Below are 17,982 nucleotides of genomic sequence, written 5' to 3' on the forward strand. Positions count from 1 at the left end.
TCTCTCGGCATTTTTTTCTTTTTCAAAACGGAAATAACTTCACTTTCTATATAATTCTATTCTAATTCTAATTCTAATTCTGATTGGAAAGGGTTTCATGATCATACTCTACTTTTAAATCTAAATCCACTCATGATTATAGCTTATCTTTTATGATCAATTTGGAATGGGCTTTACTGCCTTTTGAAGTATTTGAATATGACATGCATAAAACTAATTTTAATTTGTACTACTAAATTTGTCAAAGATAAATAATTGTACCTTCTATTGAATATTCTTGAAAGAAAGTTTCTTTAAGGGTATACGGTATCTAATTATATATTTGAATATGTAAGCTTTGTTTGGTTACATGGTTTATAGTCACCTCAAAATTTAGATCTTGACGGATAAGCATATAAACAATCAAAATGTAACACCTGTAATATATAGGGCGTATACGAAGTCATAACTAGGTAGTGAGTATCATTCATTTTTTTTTTTTTTTAATTTGTTAAATTAGTGTATATAAAAATGATTGTTATAACTTACTATTAATGGTTTGATTTTGTTTGGTACATGTGGAATCATAAATCAACAGGATTGTGCTAAACGTGTGATTAATTTAAACTTGATTATGGTCTATTTGAGTTCAAGATATATTACAGCCAGTATAGACAACTAAAATCAATAAATAAAAGTGCGTTGTCACTCACTAAGTGCTACACTAAACTACCAAATTACACGTGTATGCAACATTTTTCCACATCTTGACTCTTGAGTTAATCACTCATGCCAAGAGTTTAATCATGTGTGAGTGAGTTATCATGCCATCTTTCAAAATTTAGTGTTTTCTCCACTCTCTTATACCGCCATATAATAGAAATAGAATCCATGTGCACATGGACCAACTAATATACTAATTTATGATGTAATTTAGACCCCACCATACAAAAGGAAAAAGCCCAACAAATATAAATGTTAATCCATCAATAATAGTTTAAATGAACCGCGTTGTTTAATAATTTGACAGTGTTATAATATGAATAATACTAGAATACAATATCAAGTAAATGATGGAGACCTATGTATTGCAGATAATAGTATCACACACACTATACTCAAATCTAAGAAATATCTATGTAGTACCGAAAAACGCATATGATGAAAAGTGCAACGCATATGATTAAAAGCGCATATGATGAAAAGCGCAGCGCATATGATTAAAAGCGCATATGATGAAAAGCGCATATGATGAAAAGCGCAGCGCATATGATTAAAAACGCATATGATGAAAAGGATATATGATGAAAAGCGCATATGATGATAAATGAAAAGGCACATATGGTGATTAAGAAAAGCACATATGGTGATTAATGAAAAGCACATATGGTGATTAATGAAAAGAATATTGAGAAAGAACCACCAATATTTCTTGAAAGAATTCAAGGTTATATATATGGACCAATTCATCCATCATGTGGACCATTTTGATATTTCATGGTTCTAATAGACGCATCTAGCGGATGGTCTCATGTTTGTGTGTTATCAAGCCGTAATATGGCATTTGCAAAGTTTCTTGCACAATTACTATTATCATAACACATTATTCTGATTACACCATTAAAAAGGATGAGACTTGATAATGCTGGTGAGTTAACATCTCAAGTATTTAATGATTATTATATGTCTACATGGATTGTTGTTGAACATCCAGTTGCTCATGAACATACACAAAATTGGTTTAGCTGAATCAATAGATAAACGCTTGCAGTTAATAACTAGACAATTAAAAATGAGTACAAAACTCTCAATATTTATATGGGGACATGTAAATTTACATGATGCGACATTAATTCGCATTAAACCAAGTGCAAGTCATAAATATTCTTCATTACCAACTTAATTTTGGTCGAGAGCCAAATATTTTCCATCTTAGAACATTTAGTTGTGCAGTGTATTTTTAATTGCAGCATCACAACAAATGGTTCCTCAAAGAAGAATGGAAATATATGTTGGATATGAAACATCTTCAATCATAAGATATATTGAATCCATGACGGGTGATGTTTTTACCGCACAATTTGCTGATTGTCATTATAATGAAAAATTGTTCCCTATATTAGGGGGAGAAATGAAAAATAAAGAATAAGATGTTTCATGATGTGAACATAAATTAATGTATCTTGATCATCGCACAAAAGAATGCGATGTATTTACAGATACAAAAAGGAGTGACTAAATCATATATACTAGCAGTAAATGCTTCAGCTAGAATTGAAATTCTAAAAGCTGGCAATAACGTCACTCATGAGTCTTTGCCACGCCAGAAACGTGGGAGACCAATTGGTTCCAAAGATAAAAATCCTCGAAAAAGAAAATCAGCTGATAATGAGGTAAAAGAAAATGTTCAAGAAGAACTACAAATCAATACTCCTTCTGCAGAGGATATTGAAGATGTAAATACATAAATTGCAATAAATTATGCAATATTATGGAACCGAAACGAAAAAATAAATATTGATGAGAATTTTTCATATAATGACATCATGAATAAATATGATGATCTTGAACCAAAATCTGTCATTAAATGTCAAAATACACATGGCTAGGCTCAATGGAAAGGAGCAATACGAGCTGAATTAGAATCGCTCAATAAAAGAAAAGTTTTCAGATCAATCGTGATCATTATTAAAGATGTGAAACCTATGAGATACAAATGAATTTTTTATACGAAAAAGAAATAAGAAATAAAGTTACAAGGTATAAAACTAGACTTGTAGCTCAAAGTTTTTCTCAAAGACCAGGAATTGATTATGAGAAAACTTATTCTCATGTTATGGATGCAATTACTTTTAGATACTTAATCAGTCTGGCAGTTTTTTTAAAAATTTAGAAATGCATCTCATGGATGTTGTAACTGCTGATCTATATGGATCACTTGATAGTGATATATATATATGAAGATACCTGAAGGATTTAAGGTACCAGAAGCATCAAATGCAAAAGCCAAAGAAATGTATTCAATTAAATTACAAAGATCTTTATATGGGTTAAAATAATCGGGACGTATGTGGTATAACCGATTAAGTGATTACTTGATAAGCAAATGGTATACAAATAACCTTACTTGCCCTTGTGTTTTCATTAAGAAAACAACATCCGGATATGTGATCATAGTTGTTTATGTTGACGATCTTAACATCATAGGTACAAATAAAGAGATCCATGAAGCCATTCAACTTCTAAAGAAAGAATTTGAAATGAAAGATCTCAGAAAACCAAGTATTGCCTTGGTTTACAAATTGAGCATATGCCTAATGGTTTACTTGTACATCAAACAACATATACTGAAAAGATTTTGAAATGTTTCAATATGGACAAGGCAAAACCATTAAGTACTCCTATGGTTGTTAGATCACTCAATATTGAAGCTGATCTATTTCGTCCATGTGAAGATCATGAAGATATTCTTGGACCAGAAGTATCATATCTTAGTGCAATTGGAGCTCTTATATATCTTACAAATTGTACAAGACCTGACATTTCTTTTGCAGTTAATTTGTTGGCGAGGTTCAGCTATGCTCCTACCAAAAGACACTGGAATGAGATCAAACACATATTTCGATACCTTCGAGGAACTACTGATTTAGGATTATTTTATTCTAACGAATCAAAACAAGTTTTGGTTGGTTATGCAGATGCAGGTTATTTATCTGATCCACATAAAGCTAAATCTCAAACTGGATATGTATTCCTAAATGGAGGTACTGCAATATCATGGCGTTCTCAAAAACAAACACTTGTTGCAACATCATCAAATCATGCCGAAGTGATTACATTACATGAAGCTACTTGGAATGTTTTTGGTTGAGATCAATGACACAACTCATTACTTATTCTTGTGGACTAGAACCCGATAAAAGTCCAACATCTATCTATGAAGATAATGCAGCTTGCATAGCACAAATGAAAGAATGGTATATCAAAAGTGACCGAACAAAACACATACCTCCTAGATTCTTCTCATACACTCAAGACATCATTAAGGACAACTAGATTGAAATGATATATGTTCAATCCATCAAAACTCTGCTGATCTTTTCACCAAAGCACTTTCAACTGCTATTTTCAGAACGCATGTTCACAATATTGGCATGAGGCAAGTTCAAAAGATGTAACAGCTCAGCAATGTCTACTTGAGGGGGAGTCAACTATATGCTGCACTCTTTTTCCCTTAGCTAAAGTTTTTATCCCACTGGGTTTTTCTTTGGCCAAGGTTTTTAACGAGGCAGTAACTTACAGTTGATCTTTAACAAACAAAATTGCTATCCAAGGGGGAGTGTTATGATAATAATAATAATAATTGTGCAAGTATGGAACTACAATAATGCAAGTATGGATAGTCAATTTTGGTACAATTTTATAGTCAACTTGGGGTCACTTCCATAGTATCTTTTTGTAGTATAAATACCCATGAGTTATGCTTGTAAAGATGTACCATTTCTCACACTTACAACCATAGTGTTTCTTCCTTTCTCTCTTTACTCATATACTCTTGTTCTTAAGATTTTCAAAGTCTATATTCAAGAACCAATCCACTAAAGGTAGTTGTTATAAACTCCAAAATCATAACAATGGCTAATTTGTTGCCTGACTTAATCACCTTTTTTTTTTCTTTTTTTTTTTTTAAAATTGTGTGTTTGTTTCATATATGTTGAGTTTGTAAGTTGGAGTTAAATGGAGTTTTTAATAAAGATGTGTGTGTTCGTGACTTGTTCGTATCTGCATATGTTTTCAATGCATTGAATGAAAAGAAGAACAAAAATGATTAAATGCATTTTTCACCCTCGCATATCTTCTAAACAGATAGAGTTAACGAACCTTAACGAATGTTAAAGCTAAGGATGATACGCGTGCCTTTTATATAGTTCAGGGATGATCAATGTAATTTAAAAAAAGTAAGGACTATCCATATAATTTTTTGTAAACTACAAGGACCATCCATATATTTTACTCTTATATACTTAATTTGGTCACAATAAATGAATTACAATTATTCTCTCACCACCTCTTCGAATTTTCATCAAAATTACTATTTTCATTGTTATAAAATCCTGCATTACAACATTTTATTGAGACGTGTATTTTGCATACATATCACGTAATTAATCCCGTAAAGTTTGCTTTAAAATAAGTATTTATATTTTTTATAATAATTATTAGTGATAACAAATGGCTCTTGAATTTTTTACAAAAATTAAAATACACTTATTATATAAAGATTGTACAGTATGATTCAAAGTTTGTACATGTACTCATGAGGCGTTTTGTAAAAGATTGTACAATTTGTTTTAAAGTTTGTACATATGATCATGAGAGTGTTTTATTTTAAGGTTGTACATAATGTTTCAAATATTGTACATATGTTTATGGGGTGTTTTACCATAAGGTTGTACATAATGCTACAAATATTGTACATATGGTCATTGAGTGTTTTATTGTAAGGTTGTACATAATGCTTCATACATTATACAATTAACATGTTAATAATATTTTTATTAAATACAATTAATTTACTTTAATGACATCATCATGGAGGGCTTAGATTTTTTCTATTTATTTTAAAATTATTTTTAAGCTTCCATAATTCTTATTTATGATATCATCATTTTAGAAAATTTTTATGATACTATAGATTATATATATAAATTATAAATTATAAATTATAAATTACAAATTATATTCGTATATATCATCATATATTACTTTTGAATAAATTATAAAAAGGGTTAAAATCATAAATAGGCTATATACTTTCATTTTTATTTCAATGTAGGCTATATACTCGGAAAAATATCAATGTAGGCTATATACTTTTAAAAGATGTATCGATGTATACCAACAAAACTTAGAAACATGCTAACATCATGATTTTCATCGTATCAACATCACCATCTAATCGGAGCTTCAAATTACTTGAAAATGATGCCAATAGCCTCGACTAACAGCTTTTGTGAAGTATTAAAATTCAAAATTCACAACGATTTCACAATTCGATGAAGAACAGACGCGGTGTTCATAAAGAACACCAAAATTGTGTTTTGTTGACATGAGTACACTTTTTGAAAGTATATAGCCTACATTGGTACTTTTTAGAGCATATAGCCTACATTGAAACAAAAATGAAAGTAATAGTCTACTTATGGAAGAACAAGTTGCGGATTTTTTTCCCCATGTCATATTTAAAAGAACAAAAAAATTCACATAATCATTTTAACCGGTTTAGCCGGAAGCAAGTTATTTTTGTTGATATGAGTACACTTTTTGAAAGTATATAGCCTACATTGGTATTTTTCTGAATACATAATTTGCATTGGAACAAAAATAAAAGTATATAGCCTATTTATTATGACTTTAACCATTATAAAAACATTTTAATTTGTGAAAAGTTAAAGGAAGCAGGGAACATGAATCTTGCTTTTATTTTTCACAATAATGCAGTATTTTTATTTTTATTTTTATTTTAGGGTGAAGAACTAACTAAATTCAAATTGTGGCCAATGATCTGGATCGTTTTATTATTATTGCAGAACTGTTCCTTTTACTTTTGCTTAATCTACATTCTTTATTTCTAATATAATCAATAATCAAAATATATATACTCTTTTATTATTTTATAAAACATAAAAGTAAAAGACATCACAAATGGCTATATTAATTGAGTCAACGACAAGCGTCGATTTATGGGCGACTTAACTGTCACTTAGAGCCTAAATTGAACTTCCAACAATATTTAAAACTCATGAAAATTTGATTTTACCATTTTCATAGCGTTCACACTTTTTTCATTTTTAACATACTTATTGGCCGAAGTTTCATTCAGAAGCAATCTCTCAATCCATAGAACATTGAGAATGAAGACTTTCTTTACTCTTGAGCTGTTTCAATCTGGGTAAACAAATAAATTCTCTTTATTCTAGAATAGGGAAAGAATTGTCTACATCTTACCTCTTAATTTTACACTTTTATGAGATTGAGTTTTGTTGTTGTTGTTGTTCTTGTAAAATACGTCAAATCAAAAAAATAATTACTCGTAAAAAACAATTATCGCTTGAACCTTGCTCGTTAGAATGTCATGTTAAAGTCATTTAATTTAAACCGACAAATAAGTAAAAGCTGAGTAAAAACTTCTCGTTTGCAATTCTACATCACAACTAATAAATTAATTAATTAATTAAGTAATGAAAAAGTATTTAATAAAAATTCAAACTGAATACAATGTGTCCATAGTGTATCATAATAAGGTGGATTATTATATATTCAAATACTTTAAACAAAACTGCATCTAATCGTAGATCACAATAGTATAGGGATGACTTTTGATTTCTACTTAAATAATTTCTTGGAATGAAAATTTTATTGAAATGTCAATTGTTCAAAGTCACAAATCAAAAGTATGTCATATGTGGGGGAGAAAATAGACTTCTTAACGTAGTAGTTGAACATAATATTCTAAAAACTAGCATGAAACTTGACATCATCGTTACCAATAATATCAAGTTGTTACTACAATAGAAGTTATGACGTGGTCCAATCGTTGTTGGTCTGCCTCCTTTAAAAGAGGTCAGGAATTCAATCCTCATTAGCTACATATTAACCACACAATTTCATTCCTTTACTTTTTGTAATTAAAAACCCATAAAAACAAAATAAATTCGAATTTTTTTAATAAATTAGTAAATTAAAAAAATAAATTGCGCCTAACATACATCATACAATCAAAAGCCCCAAATTTGAATGATGAACACAAAAACGAAATTCGGAGCTTTTGCAATATATATTTTTGAGACTGAGAATACATGCGCTGCTTTTATAATAGGGTTATATTTAAACTCATTTCCTCCACTTATATAAAATCTCTAATTGTTATAATTCAGTAGGCTTATAACTACCTTTAATGGTTATAAGAACAAAGAGAGAAAAAGAGAGAAGAAGGAGAGAAGAAATATTGATATTGATATTTCAAGAGAAATGGTGCACCTTAAATGCTTACCATACATGTCTATTTATAGTATAAAATATTACTATGCAAGAAATATAATAATAATAAAATTAACATCCAATCTAGATATTTTATAACACAATCTAGATATTTTATAACACTCCCCCTTGGATGACAATTTTATTAGAGAATAACTAGTACTGCCTCGTTAAAAACCTTGCTAAAGAAAACCCATTGGGATAAAACTTTAGCTAAGGGAAAAAGAGTGCAGCATAAAGTTGACTCCCCCTCAAGTAGGCAACGCCTGAGTTGTTACATCTTCTGAACATGCCTCATGCCAATATTATGAACGTGTGTTCTGAAAATAGCAGTTAGCAGTGCTTTGGTATAAAGATCAGCAGAGTTGTTGATTGAACGTATCTCATTTTAATCTGGTTGTCTTTTACGATATCTTGAGTATATGAGAAAAATCTGAGGTTTTCATCTGAAACTGTATCATCTAAATCTTTTATGTACAAGTTTAGCCCCTGTGATTTGTCTACAGTCTCCTTCATGGTTTGCTCAAATCCTTGTTTCAATTCCTATTCCCTTGTAGTCTTTTCTGAGCCTTACCAATATACCATTCTTTTCCATCAAACTTATGACCGTTAAGACCGTTTATAGCTTTAGCGCCTCGTCAGCATTTATGTTTTGTTCTGTCATTTTTGATACTCTTCTTTCATTTGTATTATGTAAGCTGTATTATCTTCATAGATAGTTGTTACGCTTTTATAGCGTTCTAGTCCACAAGAATCAATAATGATTTGTATCATTGATCTTAACTAAAATCATTCCCGAGTAGCTTCATGTAATGCAATCACTTCGGCATGATTTGATAATGTTGCAACAAGTGTTTGTTTTAAGAACGCCATGATTTTGTGGTACCTCCATTTAGGAATACATATCGAGTTTGAGATTTATCTTTATGAGGATTTGATGAATGACCTGTATATACATAATCAACCAAATCTTGTTTTGAAACGTTAGAATAAAATAATTTTAAATCAGCAGTTTCTCAAGGGTATCAAAATATGTGTTTGATCCCGCTCCATTGTCATTTGAGCTGAATCTTGCCAACAAATTAACTGCAAGAGAAATGTCAGGTCTTGTACAATCTATAAGATACATAAGAACCTCAATTGCACTAAAATATGGAACTTCCGATCTGTTAAGATTTTCATGATCTTCGCAGGGATGAAATAGATCAGTGTCAATATTGAGTGATCTAACAACAATGAGTTTGTCTTTAAAAAAAAATGTTTTAAAATCTTTTCGGTATAAGTTGTTTGATGTACAAGTAAACCATTAGGCATATGCTCAATTTGAAATCCAAGGTAATACTTGATTTTTTCAAGATCTTTCATTTCAAAATAATTCTTTAGAAGTTGAATAATTTCATAGATCTCTTTATTTGTTCATATGATGTTAAGAACATTGACATAAACAACTACGATCTCATATCCGAACATTGTTTTTATAAAACATACGTGCAAAATAAGTTTATATTTATACCCTTTTTTTTATCAAGTAGTCATTTAATCGGTTATACCACATACGTCCCGTTTGTATAAACCCACTTAGAAATCTTTGTGATTTAATGGAATATATTCCCTTGGGTTTTACATTAGATGCTTATGATACCTTAACCCTTTAGGTATATTCATATATATCACTATTAAGTGATCCATACAGATAAGTAGTAACAACATTCATGAGATGCATTTAAATAACTACCAGGTTGATTAAGTATCTAATAAGTAATTGTATCCATTACAGGAGGATAATTTTTCCTCCTAATTCATTTCTGGTCTTTGTGGGAAATATTGAGTTACGAGTCTAGTTTTGCCTTGTAACTTCATTTGCACATTTCTTTTCGGATAAAAATTCATTTGTATCCCATACGTTTCACATCTTTAAAAGTGATAACGATTGATCCGAAAACTTTTCTTTTATCGAGCGATTCTAATTCAGCTCTTATTGCTCCTTTCCATTGAGCTCAATCATGTCCATTTTGTATATTCAATGACAGATTTTAGTTCCAGATCATCATCTTTATTCATGATGTCATTGTAACATTATATGAAAATATCTCATAGAGATTTTAGTTTCATTTCGGTTCCATAATATTGCATAATTTATCGCAATTTTAGTATTTACATTTATCAATATCCTCTGCAGAAGGAATATTGATTTGTGGTTCTTCTTGAACACTTTCTCTTACCTCATTATCAGCTGATTTTCTTTTTCGAGGATTTTTATCTTCGGAACCAATTGATCTTCCACGTTTGATGCGTGGCAAAGACTCAACAGTGACATTATTGCCAGCTTTTGAAATTTCAGTTCGAGCTGGAGCATTTATCGCTGGTATATATGATTTAGTCACTTTTTTATATCTGTAAATGCATAAAGTAATTAATTTGCAAGTTCTTGCATATGCATTATTTTTGAACTTTCGTTTCACATTCTTTTGTGCGAGTTCAATATACCTTAATTGATGTTCACATCATGAAGCATCATTTTATTTTTTATTTTTATTTCTCCCCCTAATCTAGGGAACAATGTTTTATTAAAATGACAATCAGCAAAACGTGCTGTAAAAACATCACCCATCATGGGTTCAATATATCTTATGATTGAAGATGTTTTATATCCAAAATATATTATCATCTTTCTTTGAAGAACCATTTTATTGTGTTGTGGTGATACAATTGGAACATACACTGCACAACCAATGTTTTAAGGTAGAAAATATTTGGCTCTTGGCCAAAATCAAGTATTAAGTGAAAATATTTACGACTTCCACATGGTATAATGCGAATTAATGTCGCAGCATGTAAATTTACATGTCCACATATAAATATTGAGAGATTTGTACTCATTATCAATTGTCTAGTTATTAGCTGTAAGCATTTATCTATTGATTCAGCTAAACCAATTTTGTGTATGCACATGAGCAACTGGATGTTCAACAACAATCCCTGTAGATATATAATGATCATTAAATGCTTGAGATGTTAACTCACCAGCATTATCAAGTCTCATCCTTTTAATGGTGTAATCAGAATAATGTGTTCTCAATTTAATAATTTGTGCAAGAAACTTTGCAAATGCCATATTACGGCTTGATAACATACAAATATGAGACCATCCGCTAGATGCGTCTATTAGAACCATGAAATATCAAAATGGTTCACATGATGGATGAATTGGTTCATATATCTTACCTTGAATTCTTTCAAGAAACATTTGTGATTCTTTTTCACAATATACTTTTCATTAATCACCATATGTGCTTTCCATTAATCACCATATGTGTTTTTTTTTTTTTTTTATAAATCACCATACGTGTTTTTTTTTATCATATATCCTTTTCACCATATACGCTTTTAATCATATGCGCTGTGTTTTTCACCATATGCGCTTTTAATCATATGCGATTTTCATCATATGCGTTGTGCTTTTCATCATATTCGCTTTTTATCATATGCGCTTATCATATGCGATGCGCTTTTTATCATATGCGCTTTTTTATGTGAATAGTAAATTAATTAATTTCGTTTTACTATTCATATGAATTAATTTAGATTTACTATTTTATTAATTGAGTAATATATATATACATCATATACTTGTGACTCCGAAGGCTCAAATGAATTTGACCATATAGTTATACGTTGTACCTTGCACATTAATTTTCAGTAGAAGCTTTAGATGCATATTATTTTCAGTAGAAGCTTTAGATGCACTTTTTTTTAATCACCAAATACCACAAACACTTTGTTTGCGTTTGTTCATAGTCATCAATGAAAACCATTTTCTTTAATTTTATTTTATACAATAAAATTAACGCATCATTATTCTTTTCAAAAACAATAATCTATTGTTATTGTTCACTTGTGCCATGTTTAACAACAAAAGTCAACAACCTCTATCTTGTTTGTTGTGGCAACCAAAAACAACCTTTGTTTTTGTTACCGAGAATCCAAGACCAAAAAAACAATTAATTTTTAATTAATCTTTTATCAAAACCATAAATGATTTTATTGATCTACGTTGATATGGCCATAAAGAATTGACGGCTGACCTACTTTTGTAAGTGTATTTCGGCTATCATCCCGAAAACGCACAACGACCTTTTTTTTTTTTTATGAACTATTTGTTTCATATCTAGCTTAGGCAATTATTGTGAACATTTGGTCCCTATAAGAGCATTTATTTTTTAGACTTTTAGTTGATTTGTACTTGTCACAATTAGGGATAGCACCCGCGGGTCGTGGATGCGGATCCATTGGATCCATCACCCGTACTCGCGGATTTTTTTTAAGAGACATCCAATTGAACCCTTGTTCGTTGAAACAATTTGACTATATTTTTACTCCCCATTATTAAACGGGCCATTTTGATGCACACTCTTAAAAAAATAATTTATTTTTTAAGTTTTATTATTCAACCTCCTTTTTTCAACGGTCACGTTTTTAACAAAATATTTGACAAGTTTGGAAAAAAGTTTTTTATTGATTATCATCAAAAGTTTTCTATTGTCACTCTACTGGATGGAATTATGGCATACAACCAAAATTGCAACCCAACACTACATAAGAACAAAAAAGGTTGTTTTTAATTAACATATGTATATGTGTTAAACTCGGAATAATAATAACTTATTTTAGAAAATTAACATAAGACATGTTGAAACATTTTTGTCACATTTAGCTCATCAAGTCTAATACTTATCATTGATAGATTTTATCACGTCTAGGAGATGTTTACTTTTTTCTTGTATTAAGTCCTACTTTCATTTACCTTTGTTTGGAAAAAAGTTTTTTTTTACTTTGCTTTCCCCCTTTCTGTAAAACTCATTTAAACACTTTCTTTGTTTTTTTTTTTTTAAAAAAACTTCCTTTTTTTTTTTACGTTACCCGTAAATTATAAATATATAAAAAAAACTTTTTGTTTAAATTTTTTTTCTAGTTTTTAAAAGGCCACTTGACCAATTTTTTAATTCTTTCACAACACCTGATATCGTGATCGTGACCTTTCACCAAAGCAAGAGATATTCTTGATAAACTAAACACGGACTCGTGTTTGAAATTGTCGGCCACAAAAAAATTCATTTGATAAAAGTATATATATTTTTTTTAGTTATAGAAGGAGACCACTTCATTTTCAATACTTCATTTTTTGACAAAAAATTATTCCATTTTACCATCCCCTTTATTTTCTTACTTTAACTTTTAAGATATACTTTTAATAAAAATACAAACTACTTTTTCTTATTTTAACTTTTAAGATTTACTTTTAATAAAAATACAAACTACTTTTTGTATTTTAACTTTTAAGATTTACTTTTAATAAAAGTACAAACTACTTTTTCTTATTTTAACTTTTAAGATTTACTTTTAATAAAAATACAAACTATTTTTTTATTTTAACTTTTAAAAATTATAAATTTAAGAATAAACATTAGTATGCATGAAATAAATAATGATTAATTGCATAAGTAATCATAAATGTTAGATAACATATAAAGACCCCGTCGTATTCGTATTGATCGGAATTAATCTCGACCCATGGTACCGTGTTGTCAAATGACGTGTTGCGTACATAAAGTACCGTGTTGTCAAATGACGTGTTGCGTACAATCATGAGGTCTTATTAACATAAATATAAATGTTAGTGAAGTTAATAAGAGTTAGATTACAGAAAATATAATTCAGGTGGTATAACCGACCATATATAACTTAAATAACATAAATATAAATGTTAGTGAAGTTAGTAAAAGTTAGATTACAGAAATATAATTCAGGTGGTATAACCGACCATATATAACTTAAATAACATAAATATAAATGTTAGTAGTCCAAAATTTGATATATTCGAGTCTGAAAATTATTAATAATTTCATACCTTGATTAGTGATTCGTGATCGTTTGAGATATCTTTTAATTACACTAAGCTTTTCGTGCTGATAACGTGTTATAATTCAGTAGGCTTATAACTACCTTTAATGGTTATAAGAACAAAGAGAGAAAAAGAGAGAAGAAATATTGATATTGATATTTCAAGAGAAATGGTGCACCTTAAATGGTTACCATACATGTCTATTTATAGTATAAAATATTACTATGCAAAAAATATAATAATAATAAAATTAACATCCAATCTAGATATTTTATAACACTAATTATTTTCTTCTCTAAAACTTCTATCTTCCAAAATTACAGGTACGCACATTCTTTCTCAAAAAATTTGTCTGTTTATATGATTACATAATCATATTTGATTTCTTACTTTTCAACTATGATCAAACATGTTCATGAATTTCCATATATCTGTTTTCATGTGTAATCCTACATATGATTTTTCTTAATATTTTTGTCTTTTACTCATGAGGTTTTGTTAGTATGCGGTATTTGTCCAAGTTTTTCATGAGTTATGTTCATCATTTATCCTATTAAATGTTTTCAATAGGTTTTTTTAGGTATCTGATTGAAAAGTATTCGAAAGCAAAGGCAATTGTTACACCATTTGAATATCATTTTGTTACACCATTTGCCAATTGTTTTTTTTTTTAACAGCGATTGGGATCATCCGAGGAGGACTAAATCACCCGTTGCGATTATCTCCCGTTTCGACTATGCCGATGCAGCGATAATAACCCCGCCCCCATCGATGCCCGGGAGGAAACCTTGAAACCGATCCAAGGGCACGGCCAAGTAAAACCCCCCTCCCATTTACCCTCCAAACGATATGGGAAATGTGCCATGGGTGGATATCTCATGACAGGGATGAAATTGTGTTTTTAATATGTAGCCAACAGGGGTCGAATTGCCTGATCTCCCCTAAAGAAGGCAGCCCACCAACCGCTGAACAACATCACAACTTCACCAATTTGCCAATTGTTGCACAATTTGTTTGTAAAAAATACTAAATTTTGTTACACCATCTAAACAACACTAAATTACAGATGATGTAGTTTTGTTACACCAATTGTTTTTCAACAGGTTTTGCTCTAGGCATCATTTTGTTACACTATCTAAACAATACTAAATTACAGAAGACACATAATATTACAGCTCATAAAAAATTAGAAGTAGTTTAATTTCACATTTATTAATGAAAACGTATCAAATGTGTTTAGTCTATCATAATTTTAAATAACATATCAAACAAATTGATATACTACACCCAAAATCACTATCAATTTAAACTTTTTTTTTTTTTTTTTTTGAAAAGCCAACAATTTTATTAAATATAAATGAACAAATACAATCAGGGGGGTCAAAAGCCATATTACAGACACGAAACTAATCAAGACATACATGCACATGAAACTAGAATTCAATGGATTACACGAAATTATAAACAGTATGGCTGGTTAATTGAGGGTAGGAAAAAGCCTTCACCAATCGGTTATTACCAAGAAAGATCAACTTGAAAAAAAGCCGGATTAGAACTCGAAAAACATTGCTGATCTATTGCAGCGACAAAGCAATCGAGCCTAAAACCACTTAGACCCTTCTAAGCAATAATTCGACGGGATCCGGCATAAAAAACCTACCTTAATCAACGCCTACTCTAGTGTATGAGGCATCAAAACTTTTTGGGTTCGTAATCCAAATTTGCCAATTTAGTGAGCCTTTCTTCCAACGTAGATATCAAAACTAAACGTTAGATATCAAAACAATAAAAGTTAGGGTTCCTTACTAAGATGAGAAAAAAGAAGGAAGATGATGCTCAATAGCTTAAGCAAGACTCCTTGTTCACTAAGCTAATCTCTTCAAACTCTAACTTCTTTCTTGTTCTTGAACTTTCACCATCTCTCTCTTTTCTATTTCTTTGTTTGGTACAAAAATGAACTAGCAACATCTAGAAACCTCACTTATAAGTCGGGTTCACTTCAATCACTTTCCAAAATAACAAAAACAATCCTTATAATTATGGAGGGTTGCGCGGCGCGCGAACTTGGTGTGAGGCGCGCACTCATGCTAATGCTTCTGGACTGTTGAAATTGAAGAATATCGGGATGAAAGTGGAGATCCCAAAATTCACAGGTGCAGTCCATCCAGACAATTTTCTGGATTGGCTCAGTAGAGTCGAAAGGTTTATTGATATCAAAGATATACCAGAGCATTTGAAAGTTAGATTAGTAGTTCTCAAACTCCGGAAACGTGCGTTGTTATGGTGGGAACTGGGAAGACGTGAGAATACAACGCGTTCAGGCTCGTAAAACCAAGATTGAAACATGGAGAAAGATGAAAAGACTATTAAAACGCAAGTTCCGACCTGAAAATCACCGTCAAGAAGCTTTCTTGACTAGCACAACTTGCAACAAAACAATCTTACTATTGAACAATTGATCCATGAGTTCGACATCGCATGAGGTGTAACATTACGGAGGAAGAGGAACAAACTATAGCTCGATTTTGGGTACACTCAAACCTGAGATCGCAGACTATAGATATAGGGCTTGATTAGCATTTTTCTTAACTAAATATTCGAAGTCTGATTCCTTTTCTCTTTCCTACGCACATTTCGAACTAATACATTATAGCTCTTGACGAAAAACTCAAGGTTTGAAGCCCTGGGTGGTCACCCATGGCCCACCCGCAGAGCCGGATCCTGTACAATATGCTTAAACTTAGTCTTGACTCTTGTGGATAAATGTTTTACATCCTACTTTACATGCTTTACAAATTACAACCCTTTAAGTACCATCTTAGATTTGGGTCCAATATGTTCTAGCTGAGGTGATAACTTTCAACTGATCATTTGCATATTAAAGGGTCATTGTGATCTAGCTACGTTTGATCACTAATGAGTCAAGTGGTTTGACAAGTAATTCAGTTATTAAAAATATGATGATTGATAGTAAGTGAACCTTCACTGACCCATTTTATTTTAATCTGCATATATAACTAGTGTAACGCTTTGCTCGGTTTAACCCAATTTCATCCCGACTCGTTAACAAGAAGTCAACAACCCACCGTTTTTACTACTTCAATTCTCGTCATGAGCATTTTACGTGTGTATTTTATTTTATATGATGTGAAAATGAACAGAAAATTGAACCCGACGTGAAATGATTGATTAAAGAGAAAATTTAATATAGATTAAAGAAAAAGTTGAGGATTAAAGGGATTTGAACCCGACGTGAATCGAACACGCAACCTTCTGATCTGGAGTCAGACGCGCTACCATTGCGCCACGGATCCTCATCTCGTTCATAAGATTATATATATCCAATATAAGATACAATGATCTGCATGTTTACTAGGTTTGTACATTTGCGTAGAAGGTTTGTACATGTTTGTATTATATTTTATTCTTCTTCAAGTTGATAAGCAACAATGTCTTGATGTTTACGAAATACTAATTTTTTAAGACGAATTTATATGTATGACACACTCAACTCGGTAATTTGATTGAAGCAAAAACTCTCCCATTTATAAGTTTATGAATATCATCTTTTAGCTCTTATTTATGAAACATCAGTCTCTTATTTTTACTTATCCTAAGCTTTGTATTGGTTTGAAGTTTTCTTACAAATATATGTTGGTAATTTTAGTGTGATCCAATGAATCATTTTAGTGATTTAGATTTATTAAGTTGAAAGTGGTAGCTATATTCTCATACTCTAGAACAGATTCGGGGAGTGTAAGTACACGTATGTTAAAGGGTCAATGAGATAAAGTTTGGCCATTTTTTCTTGAAATCGTTGTATAGTGAAAAAAAAGCTTCACTTCGTTTTGAAGCTTACTCCATTACCCCTTATTAGGTTTGAGTTACGCTTTCACCAATCGGTTATAATTTTTTTTAAAAGTCTCTAAAATTATTTTTCTGTTTGAGAATTTCCGACAATCGAATTTTGGGTAGCATCAACCCAATGTTCAACCAAGACTATTTCTTCATAAGCGGTCCATGGCACCCAATTAATTTTGGTTTACTAGTCTCGGCCACCG

General features: G+C 30.7%; 1 non-coding gene across 1 annotated transcript; it reads right to left on the minus strand.

Annotated features, from left to right (window-relative positions):
• Nucleotides 1–17,163: 17,163 nt before the first annotated feature.
• On the minus strand, nucleotides 17,164–17,235 carry TRNAW-CCA (transfer RNA tryptophan (anticodon CCA)). The gene has a single exon. It is a non-coding gene; the product is annotated as a tRNA-Trp (tRNA).
• Between the last annotated feature and the right edge of the window lie 747 nt (nucleotides 17,236–17,982).

The sequence above is a fragment of the Rutidosis leptorrhynchoides genome, chromosome 4 (assembly GCF_046630445.1).
Source record: "Rutidosis leptorrhynchoides isolate AG116_Rl617_1_P2 chromosome 4, CSIRO_AGI_Rlap_v1, whole genome shotgun sequence".
Taxonomy (NCBI): Eukaryota; Viridiplantae; Streptophyta; class Magnoliopsida; order Asterales; family Asteraceae; genus Rutidosis; species Rutidosis leptorrhynchoides.